The following is a 20,431-nucleotide window of genomic DNA, read 5'->3' on the forward strand; positions in this document are numbered from 1 at the left end:
ACAGCACAAACCACAAATAGACACTGTATCATATATAAAATGGAGCCTTTTTATTTTATAAATTACTTATATACTGTTTTAAATTACATTCCCTTTCTATAAAAACTCACCTTGTTTTGAATATTTCATTGTAGGAAAAAAATGATTTCCAAGTGCTATGCATCATATTAGCTCTAGAAAGATCATTTGATATCACACAGTGTTTATTAATTTATACCATGAATATTTTTAATTATTTAAAAGACTATTTGTGTAAAATACATTATATACATGAATAAGACAGACTTTATATTTCATGTCTTATAGTTAACCACAATGAAGATTTGTACTGAATGTAATAACTTTCATGAAATAATTTAGCAGTATTCTTGAAATTGATATCAAAGATGTAAAGTGTGGGAACATTTATGGATTAAAAATGATGTGACTAGCTTGAGTTAATCTACTTAATTGATATTAAAGAAATAAATCAAAATTTTGCTTCATTGTTCATTGTATATTTTGTATATTACTTGTTAACAAAAGAGTTCAAACTGACTTGATATTAATTATTTTTAAGCTGAAAAATAAAAGATCATGTAAAGACTGTGTTACAATATAAAGGCATAGAATCTTATGTGGCATTCCTTGGGTATCCAGCTCAATATACTCGGTTGCTATAGAAACCATTTCTAAGGAGACAGAAGAAAGAAGTATGGGTGTTTCTATTGCTGGCTGTGTGTCTGAAAGAAATGAATAGTAAACAAATAGTAGTACTTCTCTTTAACACAGGTACTTTTCAATTACATTTTAAGATAAATGAACTAAGGCAAAAATACTACCAGTTTCATGTTAGAAGTTATTTGTTTTAAACAGGTGAAATTATTTTTTAATGTCACATTGTATCTGAATAAAAGTACTAACAATGAATAGCAAACCACACAGGGGATGCACTGGAAAAATGACCATTTGGTTTTCATTCATCACATTTCTAAAACTTGAGTCAGGTTGAAAACTCCAATTTGAAACAGGTCAAAATAAAACAATTTTATAATGTAGAAAACAGCTCATAGAAGCTTATTTTATTTTAGTTTTTCAAGTGTTTATTTAAATTCCAGTTAGTTAACATACAGTGTAAGATTAGCTTCAGGTATAGAATTTAGCTATTTATTGCTTACATACAACACTCACTTCTCATAGAACTTTAAAATCAGAGAAAATCTTATTCAAGTCTTCACTTTGTCACAGGAAGAAGTAGGGGTTACTGGCTGGCACTAAGAAGTAACTTGCACATAATCTCAGAATAATCTAAGGGGAACTGGAATATAATTCAACTTTCCAAACATAAATCCAGTTTCATGCCATACAAAGTTTACCACAAAAATATGTTTTTAGATATAAAAAAAATGAATCAAATCTATACTGAATACATACATCTGTGCTCAATACTAAGGACACAAAAATGAGACACATCTTGCTTTTTATTTTTATATATTTTTTTGTTTTTTAATTTTTTGAGGGACAGCAAGAGAGCATGAGTGGGGAGGGGCAGAGAGAGAGTGAGACACAGACTCTGAAGCAGGCTTCAGGCTCTGAGCTGTCAGCACAGAACCCGATGTGGAGCTTGAACTCACAAATCATGAGCTGAAGTCAGCCGCTTAACTGACTGAGCTACCCAGGTGCCCCAAGTCTTGTTTTTAAACAGCTCATTTTCTAGTGTGTGCTGAAGGCATATGGACAATCACACATAATTAAAAGCACACAACTGAACAGAGGAAGGGTCCTTGTAAAGATACTGTGCAAAAGTTCTCACCATCACAGAGCAACTATTATTCTGCTTGTTCTAGGTTATCACAGAACCTTGAGGAATTTCTGGGAAGATAAACTGAGAAGTTAAAATCACTGTGTTTAGCCTACTCCTATCACATGGAAAATCCTTAATATATTTATGCATTAGTTTTTCAGGAAAATGGCTGAAAGTGTTTTTAAATAACATATAACTTAATCATGAGGCACACTTGGCCCTATTCTGGGAACTGCTACCCTGAGTCAGAATCACAAACACTGCCACTGGTCATTTCTCATGTCTTACCCCTTTTTTACTTATAAATACTCAAATACTGATCTCAGCCTGAACACTGAGAATCCACTTCTGTCTGTATTTATTTTCCCAGACTAGATCCAGGAAAGTAGGACACCGACAATGGTTTATCAGCTGAAAATCTACTTGTTGCTTGTGTCTTTTGATTTCCATCTACTCCTTTGTACTGTGACATCACAGTTTTCTGGATTATCCTGTGTTGGAGGCAGAATAATAAGATGACCCTTCGAATGACCCTAATTCTTGAATAATCTTCTCCCTTGAGTGTGGATAGGTCCTGTGAATATGAAAATCTCTCACTCTGATTATGATTATGCTATTATGAAAGAGAAGAATATATATGTGGGCCTAATGTAATTAAATGAACCCTTAAAATCAAAGAGGTTTCTTCCACTGGTGGCAGAAGAGGAAGTCAAAAAGACTCAAAGGGTGAGACAGATTAGATGCCAGAGAGTTTTTCTCTCACTGACATAGGGGGTTATGGGGCATGACCCTGAGAATGACCACTAGAAGCTGAGAGCTATACCCAGCTGATAGCTAGTGAGAAGACAGGCACCTCAGTCCTACAAGAGCCAGTAAATGAATTCTTCATTCTTCAGTAGTAAGTTGAAAAAGGACCCTAAGTCCAGATGGGAATCAGCACCATAGCAAATAATCTATTCACACTGTACCTGGGCTCTACCCTATAGAATCTGTAAGGTATTACATTTGTGTTATTAAAAGCCACCAAGATTGTGGTAACCTGTTACACAGCAGTAAAACAAAAATCATTAAGGCATCATGCTATGTGAAAACCCTTTTCCCTAGCATCTGAAAACTCAGAATCTAATCCTTCAGCTGAGATCTCTTTCATTTATGCCAATTCCCTTGACTTGTCATGCTTCAGCCAGCCACCCAGATAGGCCTGAGAATTTAAAGTTGACATACAGCAGGGTTGATATTTTTTTTAATGAAGAAAACATAGGTGTGGGATTCTCTACTCATGAAAAAAGAGTAAGAGTTAAAAAAATGAGAAGTGATATTTCCAATATTTTTAGAGGCTTACATGGTCTGGTCCTGGACTTCATTTGGTCTTCAAATCACATTGTCATGATCTATAAATTAATACGAATGTGTTTTTTTTAATTCTCAAATTTGAACTGAATTTATAACTTATGCCAGTTTCCCTGTAGTTGACTCAAGTTAATTGTGACCAGGTCTAAAGAGGGTATGATAGTTGTGTGAAGATTAGTGGAACCTCACTGTTTTCAGATGTTTCCTATTTTTTTCCTTATTTTTAGAATTACATTTTTTCTGAACAAAAAGTATGTGAAGTAACAATATTTGAAAAGCATGTAAGTTCTTCCTTGAAAGTATAACAATATTTTAATAATTAGCAAATACAATAGATGACATAAGAACTAAAAACTTGGCTTAAAATGCCATTTCCAAAGGTAAAGTGTGGAGGTAGACTAGAATACTTATTTCCCTTATGGGAATCAATTATTTTTCTCCCTAGGACACTCATGCTTCTTCAATCTCCTTACCTAAATTCATTTCATACCAAGGCAAGTAGAAATTAGAAATGCTAAGGAGCTTAAATCCATTTCAAATGCCAACATTTTTAGAAAAACATCAAAATGTATTTGAGAAAATTTGCTTTGAATTCAATTGAAATTAATTATGCAGGATGAGGGCAAGTTTCAAAGTGAGGAGACTGGAGACTTAGGTCTACCATTTCAATCTAGATCTGCCTTTCTAGAAAATCTGTAAGTGCTAAGATATAAATTCCCCCAAGAAATAACTCAAAGTTAGCTTTGAAAGGTAATAGATGCTTTGGTGCAAACAAAATATTTCAAAGCATCATTAAATCATGGATATTAGCTTGGTTGATATGTTATTAGCAGTTAAGCAGTTTTTGAAGAAAAAAAATGATAGTACTCGGTAGAAAGCTTCAAACAGGAATCATATATAAAGGGATAAAGGGGTCAAATAGCTCTTTGTTCATGAGAATGATACTGATAAAAAGGCATGAAGAATAATTTCTCAATTTCAAGAACCAATAAATGTGGTTTTACTTACACATTTATTAAAAGCTAATAATTCTTATTAAAATTTGGACACATAGAGCACATTGAGAAGTTTACTCTTACCCACATCTCTAGTTATACATAACTTAAAAAAAATTCCTCCAAAACTTGTACTATGTTTAAACATTAGTTCTATCCTAGAGAAGTTACACATACTAAAGTATAATCTTGTGTTTTACTTTTATCTTTACTATTAATGGTTCTGTTCAAAATCTAGGCACACAAATATTTATTATATAAAAGTTGGAGTCTTGATATTGCCTATATGGTAAAATAAATAAAAGAATATTAATATGAATTTAATTTTTTGCTTGTGATTTAGTAATTTTTGGCTTGGAATTAAAATGAAACCTCTCCATGAAACTAGACCACTTTCTCACACCATTCACAAAAATAAACTCAAAATGGATAAAGGACCTGAATGTGAGACAGGAAACCATCAAAACCTTAGAGGAGAAAGCAGGAAAAGACCTCTCTGACCTCAGCCGTAGCAATCTCTTACTCGGCACATCCCCAAAGGCAAGGGAATTAAAAGCAAAAGTGAATTACTGGGACCTTATGAAGATAAAAAGCTTCTGCACAGCAAAGGAAACAACCAACAAAACTAAAAGGCAACCAACGGAATGGGAAAAGATATTTGCAAATGACACATCGGACAAAGGGCTAGTATCCAAAATCTATAAAGAGCTCATCAAACTCCACACCCGAAAAACAAATAACCCAGTGAAGAAATGGGCAGAAAACATGAATAGACACTTCTCTAAAGAAGACATCCGGATGGCCAACAGGCACATGAAAAGATGTTCAACGTCGCTCCTTATCAGGGAAATACAAATCAAAACCACACTCAGATATCACCTCACGCCAGTCAGAGTGGCCAAAATGAAGAAATCAGGAGACTATAGATGCTGGAGAGGATGTGGAGAAACAGGAACCCTCTTGCACTGTTGGTGGGAATGCAAATTGGTGCAGCCGCTCTGGAAAGCAGTGTGGAGGTTCCTCAGAAAATTAAAAATAGACCTACCCTATGACCCAGCAATAGCACTGCTAGGAATTTATCCAAGGGATACAGGAGTACTGATGCATAGGGGCACCTGTACCCCAATGTTTATAGCGGCACTCTCAACAATAGCCAAATTATGGAAAGAGCCTAAATGTCCATCAACTGATGAATGGATAAAGAAATTGTGGTTTATATACACAATGGAATACTACGTGGCAATGAGAAAAAATGAAATATGGCCTTTTGTAGCAACATGGATGGAACTGGAGAGTGTGATGCTAAGTGAAATAAGCCATACAGAGAAAGACAGATACCATATGGTTTCACTCTTATGTGGATCCTGAGAAACATAACAGAAACCCATGGGGGAGGGGAAGGAAAAAAAAAAAAAAGAGGTTAGAGTGGGAGAGAGCCAAAGCATAAGAGACTGTTAAAAACTGAGAACAAATTGAGGGTTGATGGGGGGTGGGAGGGAGGGCAGGGTGGGTGATGGGTATTGAGGAGGGCACCTTTTGGGATGAGCACTGGGTGTTGTATGGAAACCAATTTGACAGTAAATTTCATATATTAAAAAATAAAAAATAAAAAAATAAAAAAATAAAATAAAAAAATAAAAAAAATAAAAAAATAAAATGAAACCTCTCCAGGGGCGCCTGGGTGGCTCAGTCGGTTGGGTGACTGACTTCAGCTCAGGTCATGATCTCGCGGTTTGTGAGTTGGAGCCCCGCGTCCGGCTCTGTGCTGACGGCTTAGAGCCTGGAGCCTGCTTCCGCTTCTGTGTCTCCTCCTCTCTCTACCCCTCTCCTGCTCACGCTCTGTGTCTCTCTCAGTAGCAAATAAACGTTTAAAAAAAATGAAACCTCTCCATAAATGTCCTTTTTAAATAAACTAAACAGAAAAAAATGGATTAATATTGATTTCTATCAGTAGGAAATAAAGACAATAAGAACCAAGGTAATAAAATACAAATAAAATCATTTAAGTTTCTTAGAAAAATTATAATTTATACAAAACAAAAATCCCTATCTTTTACAATACTGAATTTATATGCATATAAATTCTGTAAAAGTTATATAAAAATCTGCAAAAGATATTTAGGTGATGAATTAGAAGTGGGGATGATTTAGAAATAATTTGTTTTCTTGTTTCTGTTTTCTCACAGGGGAGGGGATAAGACGAGCTGATTAATTGTCACTACCAATGTTATACCTGCTTCCTTATTTAATGGCTGGTACTTCTAATAATGCCTTTTCTAGTTTATACTAGAAATTTATTTTTCCTAGATTCTTTTCATTTGGAAAGTCACATATTTTTTCCAAACTATTATTTCCTTAATTTTGTTTGTTTTAATCATTAGTAATGTCTACCACAGTCTCTGGCTTGAAATACAGTTGACTCAGAAAGAAACATTCCAATCTTCTGTGTTTGTATTAGACACCTAGTCCTCCTTGCTATGACCCTATGATACCAGCAGGGTTGAGAAGCACAGCCACTGTAGGGGACACCAGGAGATATATATACTTTCTTTCCCATGCCAACTGTGGACAGATTTTCTTCACCATGTATTTTTTTTTCTCTTAATTTGATTAAATGTTGTCCAGAGAATTTGTTTTGCACTTTTATTGATTGTACTGTTAAAATAATGACCACTACAATTTATCTAGGCTCACTACCTCCAGATCCTTTGTTAAGCACAGCACATGCATGGTCTAGTTTAATCCTCACAAGAGCTATCTGCAGTGGTTATGATTATTATTCCCATTTTAAAGGGAATAACGTGAGGCAGGGAGTAGTTAAGTATTCCCAAGATCATACCATTACTAAGTAGATTTAGAATTAGATGGTTTGACTATGCAGCCTAAATTCAAAACCCCCACACTGTAGTAAGGACACTATGGAAAATGATATTCTAATTTCTATGGGGCATTAATTAAAAAGTGCAAATCCCTGGGGCGCCTGGGTGGCGCAGTCGGTTAAGCGTCCGACTTCAGCCAGGTCACGATCTTGCGGTCCGTGAGTTCGAGCCCCGCGTCAGGCTCTGGGCTGATGGCTCGGAGCCTGGAGCCTGTTTCCGATTCTGTGTCTCCCTCTCTCTCTGCCCCTCCCCCATTCATGCTCTGTCTCTCTCTGTCCCAAAAATAAATAAAAAACGTTGAAAAAAAAAAAAAGTGCAAATCCCTTACGTGCATGTTTCAGTTTACACTCTGACTTTGTGGAATCAAAACTGACACTATTTATCTCTTGTGCTTTTAAAAAAAATTTTTAATGTTTATTTATTTTGTTTGAGAGTGTGAGTGGAGGATGGGCAGAGAGAGAGGGAGAGAGAATCCTAATCAGGCTCCACGCTGTCAGAGGTCATGACCTGAGCCAAAACCAATAAGTTTTGATGCTTAACTGACTGAGCCACTCAGATGCCCTTATCTTTTATGCTTTTAAAAATTAAAAGAGTATAAAATTGGGGGGTAATGCCTGTGGGGTTAATAAAATAAGTATCTTCTCCAGTTTGTGAAAAATATATAATTTTATTTGTAGGCCCTATTGCTTTTTTTTAGAAGCCCTTTTAAGTATAAACAATGATAGTTATATACCTTCAGGTATAAATATTAAATAGTCTAAAAGAACAAAATTTCACTCTTATTGATTTCAGCTGTCAAAATGATAAAATACAACTTTATTTTATTTCCTTCCATTATAGAATGCTCATCATTGCTGCAAGGAGTGACAGAAGCACTGGCATCAAGAGAAGAGATGAAAAAACACTAGAGTAAATAAAAATTTATCCAAAGTCTAAGGGAAATGGTACCTAGAGCAACTTCACTCAAAAGAACATAGACTGAAAAAAAAAAAAAAACCAACAAGATATGGTTCAATCCATATTTGCAATGGATAAAATTCTGTATATGATTTGGGAACTTCAGATGGTAAGGTACAACTGTTTTGATTTAAGATTGTAATGTGCTATATTTTTCTTTTTGATTTTTCAGTCTTAAATTGTACTTAGAAAGCAAAATGTCATGGGAAATTCAGAGGAAAGGGAAGGGAAAGAGCAGAGAGATACCATTGGAATATAGGAAATAATGTGGTTTCTATACTTAAAAGATCTTGCAATTCAAAGCTGAGAGTATAGTGGTTAGACACTGTGTACTATCAAGTTTGTGAATGCAGGACAAAGAAAGGAAGACAGATTCCCATATGAAATTTAGGGACTCCAGGGAAACTGGTAGTGATTGCCTCAGAGCCTTAGCTATTGAATCTTCTGTAACTGGTACATATTAAAAAGTATAAATAGGAATTAAAGAGACCCAGGAAAGGGTTAGAAATCCCTGAACGAACTACAGCTATGCATTTGGAACCAAGAGAGACACAAGAGTGTGGCTATGTCCAGAAATCAAATGTCAGATTAGGTAAATTTGTTAACAGTAAGTGAACAAGTCAAAGTAGAGTATATAAGAATAAAATTCAGGGCAAATACCAAATTTAGATTTCAAATATTCAAAGTTTAAAGACAAGACAGGTATTAAATGTGGTTGAGAGAGTAGTGTAGAAACTAAAGAGTGAAACAAACAAAAAAACAAACAAACAAACGTTTAGGGAGAAGCTAACATTTAGGTGACTCTCTGACAGGAATTTATATACTTATTCATATATTCCCTCAAAAATTACTCCACAAAATTAGTGGTAGTCCCATTTTACAGATGCTCAATAGAGCTAACACAGATAACTTTTCTAAAGCCAAAGAGCTTGTAAGTCACAGACTGGGTATTCTAGGATTTGTCCATCTTCCAGTCTTCTTCCATATTACCAGAAAATACAATAGTATAACTCAAGGTTTTTACAGATATAGGTAAACAGTCTAGAAAATGAATAAAGACTCTGAACCAACAGTTTGCTTTAGAGCGGTAGGGTATCCTTACAGGAAAATGCCGAGACAGAGAGAATGCCATGTGACAACAAAGGCAGAAACTGGAGTGATATAATTAAGCCAAGGAACACTAAGGATGGAGAGCCACCACTAGAAGCCAGGAAGAAGCAGGGAAAAATTTACTTCTGTTGGTTTTAGAGAGAGCATGACCCTGCCAACACTTTTTTTAGACTTCTAGATTTTAGAACTGTGACATGACACATTTTTTGTCTTAAGCACCCAGTTTGTGCTCCAGTGTTATTGCAGCCTTAGAAAACTAATACACTGTTCATCAACATACATTCATAATCCCAGCATTTGTACCACAGTTACAAAATTTCAGAGTCAATGTTATCAAATCTTATGTCCTTAGCTTGTGTCTTCTTCTCTTTCAGTATTTTCTAATTCTACCATCTACTCTCTCAATGGTTCATACTGTATCATTAGGTCCTTCCGTTGTATTTTGAATTCCTGTGACATACAAACACACAAATCCATACCCAAGTCCACACACATACAAACACATAAACACAAAAGCATACATGTGTTATACTATCATATGATCAGGGTGCAGAGAACCTGAATTATTAAATATTATGGTTAATTGAGAGTTCCTTCATTCAACATGAAGTCACAAATAAATTTCCAAGAATAAGTCTAAATAGAAAACACTAAACATATATTTCATGCTGAACATAACTTGTTAATTCATGGTAGATGCAGAAGTCATATGGTCTTTCTGTGCCTCAGGGCTATCATCAGGAAAGTCATTATAAACTTATCAGACTTCTGCATTGCAATAGAGCTGCTGTTAGACACAGCTTTATAGTTGATAAAATTTCAGATAAACCTATTTGTAGCATGTCTAGAAAAATTGGTTTGCATAATTTCCCCTTATTTGTCTTCAGAGGGTGCTTAAGATACTTCTCTCTGCTTAATAAAACTGATTGCAAAATAAATAAAATTAATCCAATGTTTTAGCAAATCCTGTTGGCCTGACCTTCAAAATATGTCCAGATTCCGAGCATTTCCTAAGCCTTCACTGCTGATACTTGCACTGAGCCATGGTCATTTCTCATCTGGACTTGGGCATTAGCCTTCTAACTGGTCTCCCTGCCTCTATGCCTGCCTCACACTCACCTCACCCACCGATCAGTTCTCCACAGTCCAGCCAGAGTGATCACTGAGATCATATCACTTCTCTGCCTAAACCTCTGGCATAATTTTGTTTCTCAGAATACAAGACGGGTCCTTAAAATGGCCTAAAATTCTTGGAATCTGATTTTATTCATTCTGCCTTGTTCTCTATCTGACTTCATCCTCTATCTGTCTCCCTCTTACTTACCGACTCCATCACACTGGCTTTCCTGATGTTCTCAGACAATGTCTAACACACACCTACCTTAACACTGCATTGGCTATTTGCTCTTTGTGGGATATTTTTCCTCTTCTATCTACACAGCTCTCATCTTCTTCAATTTGGCTTCCTCAGCAAGATCAAACATGACCATTCTCCTGTCTTCTACCCACCAGCTCTGAACTTGTGATACCCTCCCCTCCAAATCTGCTCCAATTTTTTTTACTTTAAGCATACAGGTTATACATATGCACATACATACTCTCTTTATATATTAGAAATATCCAGTTGTACACTTTATTATATACACCATATCATACAGAAATATAGGTTTATTATGCTTAGTATTTCTTGTCTTTCACCACTTGAACTTAAGCCCTAGGAGGGCAGGAAGCATCTGTTATTTTTAGTAGGGCATTACTCAAACCATAAATAGAGTCCAGGACATGGGGCTTCCTCAATAAAATGTGTTGCTGAGTGAAATATGGTTATTAGGGAGGGCATATGTTATGCTAATCACTGATAGATAGATAATAACACTGTCAAGGGGTTTGAATAATATCTTTATTGACATAAAATAGCATCTCAAAATATTGTTGATTGATGTTCATAAAAGTGACAACTTGTCATACTACACCATATGCTTCAAGTATAAATAGATTTAGGAGGTGACAGAAATAATCTTTTTTTTTTAAGTTCCTATGTATAAGTGATTGGTGATAGTAAACACAAATGAGAAAAACTAGCTCTGTGTAGAGGGAAGTAATTCTCCTTACTGGCAGAATTTGATACAGGTCTGACCAATGGGCAAAAGACCATAGCCCTCATTCCCTTGTGTTCCTCAATTCTTCCCTGGCCTCTCTGGAGTGAGGGATGCCATTCACTGGAAGGCTCAGCTGAGATCTGTCCCAACATGGAACATGGGAGCCAGTGAAGACAAAAGGACATGAAGAATAAGCAGAGCCTCACTCCCTTCATTGAACAATAAGTTGTCCTTAAAATTCATAATATCTAGATCTTGCAACCTGACATTTCAATCCCAACTCAAGCACTTATTAGCTGAGGGATCTGAGACAAGGTAGTCTCTTCACTGCAAAGTTGTGCAGGGACTAGATTTTCAACCCTAGGGCAGTATTAGTTACTAAGTGGTATTGAATAAATGGTGGCTGCTATTATTATAATTATCCTAGAAACAAGGGATTTTGTCTTTGTCTTCATTTCCCTAATATCCAGAAATGTCCACTGAATATATGTGTGGTTTCTTGCCCAAATTGTTTCCTTCCTGTGACTGTCCTCTGTAAACCTTATTATAACATTAACTGGATTACAGGATTAGATTATTTAGGCTGCTTACATCCTCTGCTTGGAACATCAAATGCCCATCTTTCATTCATTCTCACTGAAGAAGTGATACTCTGCCTTGAATGTTAGCTGTGCCAGATCCTTTCTTGAGAACTGATAGTTGTTCTCTAAATGGATTCTCCTTTGTGGACATCTGGAATCAAGCTCTATGCTGGCTGATAACCCAGAAATAAACCATGACCTCCCCATCTTTACATGTTTCCCTCGTTGCCTAGAATCTCCTAGTATCAAGTCACTTGCATATACAAAGCCATCTTGATCGTGATTAAATTGGTAATTCCTTGAGATTACTATGTATTGAGTGACCCAGCTTCTTTCTTAGGGTCCTGACCCTTCAGCCATATTTATTTCTTAATCATAGGATATTTTCTCTGACCCCACCCCAGCTTCCACACACCCACAGCTTATGTTGCTTCAGTCATAACAGCCTTCACAGCTAAGCCTCCCTAACTTATAATAAACTGATGACAATATTTGTGACATTTTTTAAGATAGGTATTTTACACTGTTTCCTGGAATCTCTACAATTATGGCAAAGCTTTGGATAAGGCATTATATCTATTAACACATGCTTTTGTACTGCAAGAGCATAAATACATTGAGGGAAGCTAACAGAACAAAAAATGACCCAAATCAAGGTGACACTGAGTTATGTGTAATGATCTATTGGAGTAAAAATAATGGGAAAAATTATTTTTTAATTGTTTTTACAAAAGTCTTCCAATAGGAGGTGACATTTGATTTGAGCCTCAGGAAAGGAATTTGACAAAATGGCCAACAGAGGGCATTTAGGGAGAAGCACTATGAACACCAAAGTGCAGAGTTGTGCAACTGTACAACAGTACTGAGAAGTGGTTAGTCATAAAACAGTGTAGGGATGGGTGGCAGAGAATGGAGGTTGAATACTGTAGTTGGGATGCTTAGGGTTTTAAACCTCTTCCTATAGGAAAGGAAGATTCATTGTAACTTTATAAGAAGAGGAATGAAAATCACATAAGAAAAACAACTTTGAAAGTAATGTGGAAGAGGGACCAGAGAGAATAAAGACTAGAAATAGGTCACCCATTTCAGAGAGTGCTGCGTTAGTCCAAAAGAGATGGTAAGAGTTTAAACTGGAGTAATAATCATGAGCTAAGAGGCGGGGTGAGAGAACTTGGTAGATAGAATTCATAGTACTTTTGGCAAAGTTAACACTGAAGCTTGGAAATCTTCATAGATGTAAATTTAATGTCTGAGATATAATTCAATGGAGAAGAAAGCATAGGTAGGGAGAGAGATGGAGGTTGTGGTGTTGGAGAGATAAAAATTTTATCTTAAGTTTTTGAAGGGCTAACATGCAAAATGTTTTGGTATAAAGATAGAAGAAAGTGTATCTCTGAATGTATTTGAAGCCATGAGTGTAGGTACTACATCTCCAATGACAAACTGTGGAATAAAAAAATAAGAGTTGAAAAAATAGAAGAGTGAAGGGTGTGGAAAGAAAGGAAGGGAGGGAGTCTAAGAATGGACCCTAAGGGATTCTAAAGTTAAATGGTTAGCATGAAACTGTGCATTAAATTGGTTGGCAGAGGTGGGAAGGGAATTCCAGAACAGCCTCAGCACAGACAGTGCCAGGTACATAATTTGTTGAACCCAGTGCAAAATGAAAATGCAGGTCTTTTGTTTGGGAAAAAAAGCAGGACAAATGTTCCATTAAAGGTCCTAAAATAAAAGCTTTTTCTTTCTTTTTTGTTCTCTTTTTCATCTTTTCATGGTATTTTTTACTTGCTCTTTAAGGTCATTCTAAGAAAATTTAAGATTTTCAATTATTAGCATATATTTTACCATTCATCTTTATATTATGCAATGCTTGTTTTAAATGCAAATATAGGAGAATTTAACTCTATAATGACATCATCAAATTCACATAATTCATATATCATAGCTAGTACATGCATTTTTTTCTTAGCAAAAATTGACCAAACATTGACATAAACTCAGCTGCTTTTATTCCTCTTCTTGTTACATGCATATTCTTTTTAAAAAATGTTTTATTTACTTTGAGAGAGAGAGAGTGTGTGTGTGTGTAAGAGCAGGGGTAGGGGCAGAGGGAGGAGAGAGAGAATCTCAAGCACGCTCTACACTCACAGGGTAGAGCCCTACATGAGCCTCGATGTGGGGCTCGATCCCACAAACTGTGAGATCATCACCTGATCTAAAATAAAAATCTGGATGCTTAATCATTATACTACATGCATATTCTAATACCATCTGGAACCAGATGTGTTCCATAATATCCTTACTTTGTACTTCCTTTGAAGTATACCATGAAGTATATAGTATGGCTCTATCAAGTGTAGGGTCCTTTTGAGTATAGGGCATTTGTGACTGCACAGTTTACACCCCTGAAAGCAGCCCTGGACACAGAGCTGAGAGATTCGCAAAGAGATTGTGGGTATTGACCATAGTCTGTGGCTCTGTCAGCATAGTACAGAAGACAGGGGTAGCATAATAAGAGTTAATCAGGTCTGAAATATGAACTTTTCTGAGTCTATTTAAGGCTGATATTTACTCGTTGGTCAAAAAAGTAAAATATACTAACCTGAGAATTATAAACACCTCACACATATTGCTACTCCAGGAATTATCAAACTTCTGTAAAGGACAAGTTAGTAAGTATTCTACCTTTGCCTCCATCACAACTACTCAACTTTGCTGTCATAGTATGAAATCAGTCATAGACAGTATGCAACCAACAGGTAGCGCTGTGTTCCAGTAAAACTCTTTATAAAAACAAATGATGGGCCAAATTTGACCTGTATGTAATACCTTGCCAATCTCTGGTCTACACTAAGAATTTTCCCAAGGTCACATACTACTGTGATTCAACAACAAAGGTGAAAGTGTTTTGAAACCAAAGAATTGTAACACGCATGGAAAAAAAAAATCTGTATTATTAACTATATTACTCTACTATGTTTTGCATATGACATTGATATTAGTATTCATTTTAGTGATAAGTGGGAATTAAGTACAAATAATCAATAGTCTTTTTTTTAATTTATTTTGAGAGAGAGAGAGAGAGAGACAGAGTGAGAGAGGTAAAGAGGCAGAAAGAGAGAATCCCAAGCAGGCTCCACACTGTCAGTGCAGAGCCCAGTCCAGGGCACGAACCCACAAACTGTGAGATCTTGACCGAGCCCAAATCAGGAGCCAGACGCTCAACCGACTAAGCCATCCAGGCGCCCAATAATGAACAGTCTTGAATACTGCAAACTAGCAAAAAAAGCACAGGCATTCCTTTGTGAATGATACTGAGAGATATACAGGAAACAAAATGTCAGGATTTTACTTCTGATTAAAATCTGTGTGCTAGTTTCAGCAGATATAGTTTGACCTGCAGAACCAGTTGTATGCATTAATGGGTCAATTCTAAATGGGATGTTTTACAGACTGCAAGTAAATAGAACAAAAGTGACTATTAGGTGTTGTGACAGAAGCTTTTGCTTACTATGCACATACTTCCTTTACCACAAGGGACAGGGTCTAGAGTGGTTCCTTCCGCAATAAACTTGCAGTAACTTGGGGAGGTAAAGTAGGTGGTCTCATGTTTTAGCTAAAGGGGGACATCTCTTTTGGTTCTTAGTAGTTTCACCAAAAGGAAAATTTATTGGGGCACCTGGGTGGCTCAGTTGGTTAAGCATCCGACTCTTGATTTGGGTCAGGTCATGGGCTTGTGGTTTGTGAGTATGAGCCCCGTGTGTCAGGCTTCGCACTGTCCACACTCTCAGAGCCTGCTTGGGATTCTCTCTCTCCCTCTCTCTTTGTCCCTCCCTCCCATTCTCTTTCTCTCAAAATAAATAAGCATTTAAAAAAATAAAAGGGCATATCTGAGTGGCAGGTCCAAAGCAACAGGTAAGCAACCAAACAAGTTACAACAGTTCCTGCTGTTTGTCACAAAGTAGTCAGTTGAAATATATGTGAATATCGAATAAAATGATGTGATTAATTCCATTCCATTTTTTCCTCATTTTACTAAAAAGTAAAGAATGCTGAAGAAATATACCTAATGATTTCAACATGTACATAGTAATTTAGTTTAAAGTATGTGGATGGAATATTTGAACATAAGATTGCTGTGTTATTTCAGAAAAATATTTTATCATTTTTAAATGATTTTTCACTCTAATAATGCTAATTATCAATGATTTTTCTATCCTTATGTGGATAATTGTAAATTCTCATAAAAACTTGATTTTTTTGATATAATAAATAATTAAATATATTTTCTGAAATATTCTTTATTTCTCACTATGCACAAATATTTACAAAAATGTTTTATTGATTATAAAAATATATAATAAGTATGAAACTTTTAGAAAATGAAAATAAATATTGGAAGCAATATTAATGTTTTGGAAGGATCCCTTGTACACATATGTGTGGTATCCATGTACACATGTATTTGCAAATATGTTGTATGTATGATTTTATAACTTCAGCTTAATAGTATTAAAGGAACAATTTTCCATGCCAAGATTTATTTAAAAAACCCACCATTATAGTGCACATTTCTTTCCAGATATTTATTATTTTAATAGCATTTAATAACATAACTTTGGTATATCAATAATAATTTTCTAAAATTGAGATGTTATTTTATTTTTAAAAAGTGCTTATTTATTTTGAGAGAGAGAGAGAAAGACAGAGAGAGTGAGCATGGGGGAGGGGCAGAGTGAGAGGGAGAGAGAGAATTTCAAGCAGGCTCCATGCTGCCAGTGCAGAGCCAGATGCAGGGCTGGATCTCACAAACTGTGATCATGATCTGAGCTGAAATCAAGAGTCAGATGCTCAACTGACTGAGCCACCCAGGTACCCAAAGACTGTTATTTTAAAACTTTTAAAATTTCTGGTGGAAAATGATTCTCCAGAAGCATGGTGCCAACTTACTTCCCCACCAACAGAGTGGTATATCTTCACAAATAGTATTACAATTGAAAAAAATAATAATAAAACACTGGCTAATGGATAAAATTCGTGTCTCATTTTAAATGTGTTATCTTCAGGGTACCTGGGTGGCTTAGTCGGTTAAGCATACAACTTCACCTCAGATCATATCTCACAGCTCATGAGTTTGAGCCCCGCGTTGGGCTCTGTGCTGACAGCTCAGAGTCTGGAGCCTGCGTGATTCTGTGTCTCCCTCTCTCTCTGCCCCTCCCCTGCTCATGCTCTGTGTCTCTCTGTCTCTCAAAAATATACAAACATTAAAAAAATTATTAAATGTGATATCTTCAGTTGCTTCTGATGATTTTTAAATATCGTTTTACTGTCTGTATACAGCAAATTGTTTTACTATTTGAGTGGTCAGCTTTTCCTCTGATTTGAAAGGGTATTTATAACCATGTATAGTTATGTGGCAACACATTTTTCTATATATTTGCTTTAACTATGTTTATGACCATTTTTAGCATAGAAAGGTATTAATTTTACTTATTCTACCATAAAATGTACTATCAACATTTTATTTATAATTTTCTATTTTTACTTTTAGGCTTAAAAATTTCCTGTTAGAGGCAAAATAAATATTAACTTATATTTTATTTGGATTATTTAATGTTTTATTTTGTAACATTATCTAGTTAGTTCTCATAGAGGTTATCTGCTATAAGGGTATAGAGGAAGAGTTTTCAAAATAACAGAATGCATCAACACAGGTTAGTGAATATGAAAATCTATCAAATCTCTTCTTTGTATGTAATCTTATGTAATCTAACATATGTATCTGGACTTTTTATTCTATTTCCTTTTATTTGCATCCATTTAATAATACTATATTTTATTATAATTTATTTCAATATATTTCCTAAACATAAAATGCTCTTAGTACCATTTCTATTCAACATTTTGCTGGCTATGCTCTTCGACTTTAAAATGACTTGATCAGGGGCACCGGGGTGGCTCGGTTAGGCGTCCAACTTTGGCTCAGGTCATGTTCTCACGGTTCGTGGTTTGAGCCCCACGTCAAGCTCTGTGCTGACAGCTCAGAGCCTGGAGCCTGCTTCAAATTGTGTCTCCCTCTCTCTGGCCCTCCCCCGCTCATGCTCTGTCTCACTCTCCCTCTCAAAAATAAATAAACATTAAAAAAATTTTAAATGACTTGATCAAGTTCCATTATATTATCGCATTTGAATTTTTTTGAAATTGCTTTATACTTTTCAAATGTAGTGTTTCTTTAGTATTAAGGGCTCACATTTTTGAGAACTCAAATAAAGATGTCATATCTCATTTACTTTGGTTACTTAATGTATTTTCTATTAGATTTTCTAAATGGTATGTAAGAAATATGTGCACATACACATATAAGGCATTTTGACTTATGAGTTTAATGGAATTACCTCTTATGTTTCAACTTTAAGAATGGCATCGAAGGAGTGCCTGGGTGGCTGAGTCAGTTAAGCATCTGGCTCTTGATTTCGGCTCAGGTCATGATCTCACAGTTGGTGAGATTAAGCCCTATGTTGGGCTCTGCACTAACAGCGTGGAGCCTGCTGGAGATTCTCTCTCCACCTCTCTCTCTCTCTGCTCCTCCCCATCCTCTCTAAATAAGAAAACATTTTTTAAAAATGGTATTGAATATTGTTGTAAGCTATTTATATTTTGTTATCTTTGAAAATCATAATAGATATTGAAAAGATTTGAAGATAATGTAAATCCCTTAGGTAGGGAAAAATGGAAAGAAAAACTAAGTAACTTTAGCAAATTATAAATTGATTGTCAATATCTTTTCATCTAAGATCCCATGGGGTAAATTATATTATTAAATGTCTTTCTTTGACTGACCCTTTTATTCCCAGAGAAAATATCCCATTGTCATTTTTTAGAAATTTACTAATATTGTATTGAACTTTTTTAATTTAGAATTTTACAACTCTGGATGGAATAAATGGAACCCATATAAATTTTCATTTTTGTTCTATTTTTGTTATTCATTGCTATTAGAGAATATTTGGATCAGGAGGCTCTGACTATTGTCTCTTAAATCCTTCTGAACTAGTAGAAACAATAGAGAGTCATATTGCTATAGGAACATAATACCAAACTGCTAGAGAATGTTCTTTTTTTCTCTCTCTATTTTTAAAATAATTTTTATATTTCCATAAGTAATCTCTAAGACCAACACGGGGCTCATACTCATCACCCCAAGATCAAAAGTTGTGTGTTCTACTGACTGAGCCAGCCAAGTGCCTCCATTTTTTTTTCCTCTTAAACTTCATTTGCTTCATAAACTAAACCAAACCATAAAGACTGGTTTGGTTTAGCAGACCACTGACAAAGAGAACTTCAGATTGATAGATGTCATATTTTAGAACTAGCATCATATACTTTAAAAGTTACACCAAACCCTAAAAAGCATATTGATAGACATAGCTCCATGATGCCTCATCATAAAGCTTTCTTGGAGTGTTATTTTTCTCTCACCCATCTAGGAGCTGTGAGGGACCCCAGAGTTACAAGCTTTCTACCTTTTATACTTCCCTAGTATGGAAGTAGCATGTAGAGAGGAAGTAGTAATACTCAATGGTTCACTTTAGAAACATACAAATGAATCCTCCCCTTATCAGTTACATGCTTATTCTACATTTCGGCAGTGTCATGGAGCTTGGAATGCAGTCAAGATTTTAGCATGGCAGGCCATTCTACTATGGCTTACCCTACCTTTTCTTTATATGAAGAGATTATTTCAGATGTGTAGTTATGTTTTTAAAGATCATTTTCAGCTACTGGATTGGTTTGGCCAATGGGGAGAACCTGCAAGTGACTAAAAGACAAGAGGAGAATGAAGCTGGGTATATATCTCCTGGTCTACTCCTGACTGGTTTGCACTGTATTGCCTATATTCTCTCCCAACATGCCATAGCTTCTATGAACTGGTAGCTTTCCTCTTTCTGGGTCTTGATGACTGCTCTTTCCTTTGTCCCTTCAGGACTCAAGGTAATGATGACATTCTGCTGTTACTAGTCCCTTCAGAATCCTACTATCTCTACCCATATCTTTGTAAATAATTTTTTTTTTTTGTAAATTCTCCCAAGTACTCAACTGGAATGTGCTATCTATTCCCTGATATGACCCTGGTCAACACAGTGGATGAACATACTGGAAAATGCTGGCAAGTGCCTTGTAAATTATTGATTAACATGTCTAAAATATTTAGGAAGGCAAGGGAAACTAGAAGAAGAATAGGCAAATTGGAAAAGATTAAAATCACCAAAGAGTGTTTGAAGTTGGAATGAGGGAATGGGAAAAATGGAATGTGAGAAAGTTTTGCTCATAAAGGCAAACTTAGGGTTTTATTTCCTGGAAATGGAGAATTTGTGTCCTGATTATTTTCGAGGGATAGCTATGGGACTAACTGTATGAGAGGAGAAGATGTAACTCTGCTGAATTTGTTAAGAACCTTATATGCGAGAAGTGATGTATTAGGTATTACTGATGATTCTTAACAGTTATACAACAAGCTATTGTCTTGTAAAAGCACACGGAAAATACTACATTTAAATTTGTAATTAAAATTTATGTTATTTTTAGAAACATTTCACACTACACATACCAAATATAAGATTTGGTCTTTTGTATTATTGAGTTGCCAGCCACAAATTACACACCTAAACATTTTAAACAT

The 20,431-nt window shown here is 35.5% G+C and overlaps 1 protein-coding gene across 1 annotated transcript in view; it reads right to left on the reverse strand.

Moving 5' to 3' along the window:
- Positions 1–20,431, reverse strand: part of EYS (eyes shut homolog) — a 1,624,793-nt gene that overhangs the window by 732,156 nt on the left and 872,206 nt on the right.

This window comes from Panthera uncia (genome assembly GCF_023721935.1).
Source record: "Panthera uncia isolate 11264 chromosome B2 unlocalized genomic scaffold, Puncia_PCG_1.0 HiC_scaffold_24, whole genome shotgun sequence".
In the NCBI taxonomy this organism is placed as follows: domain Eukaryota; kingdom Metazoa; phylum Chordata; class Mammalia; order Carnivora; family Felidae; genus Panthera; species Panthera uncia.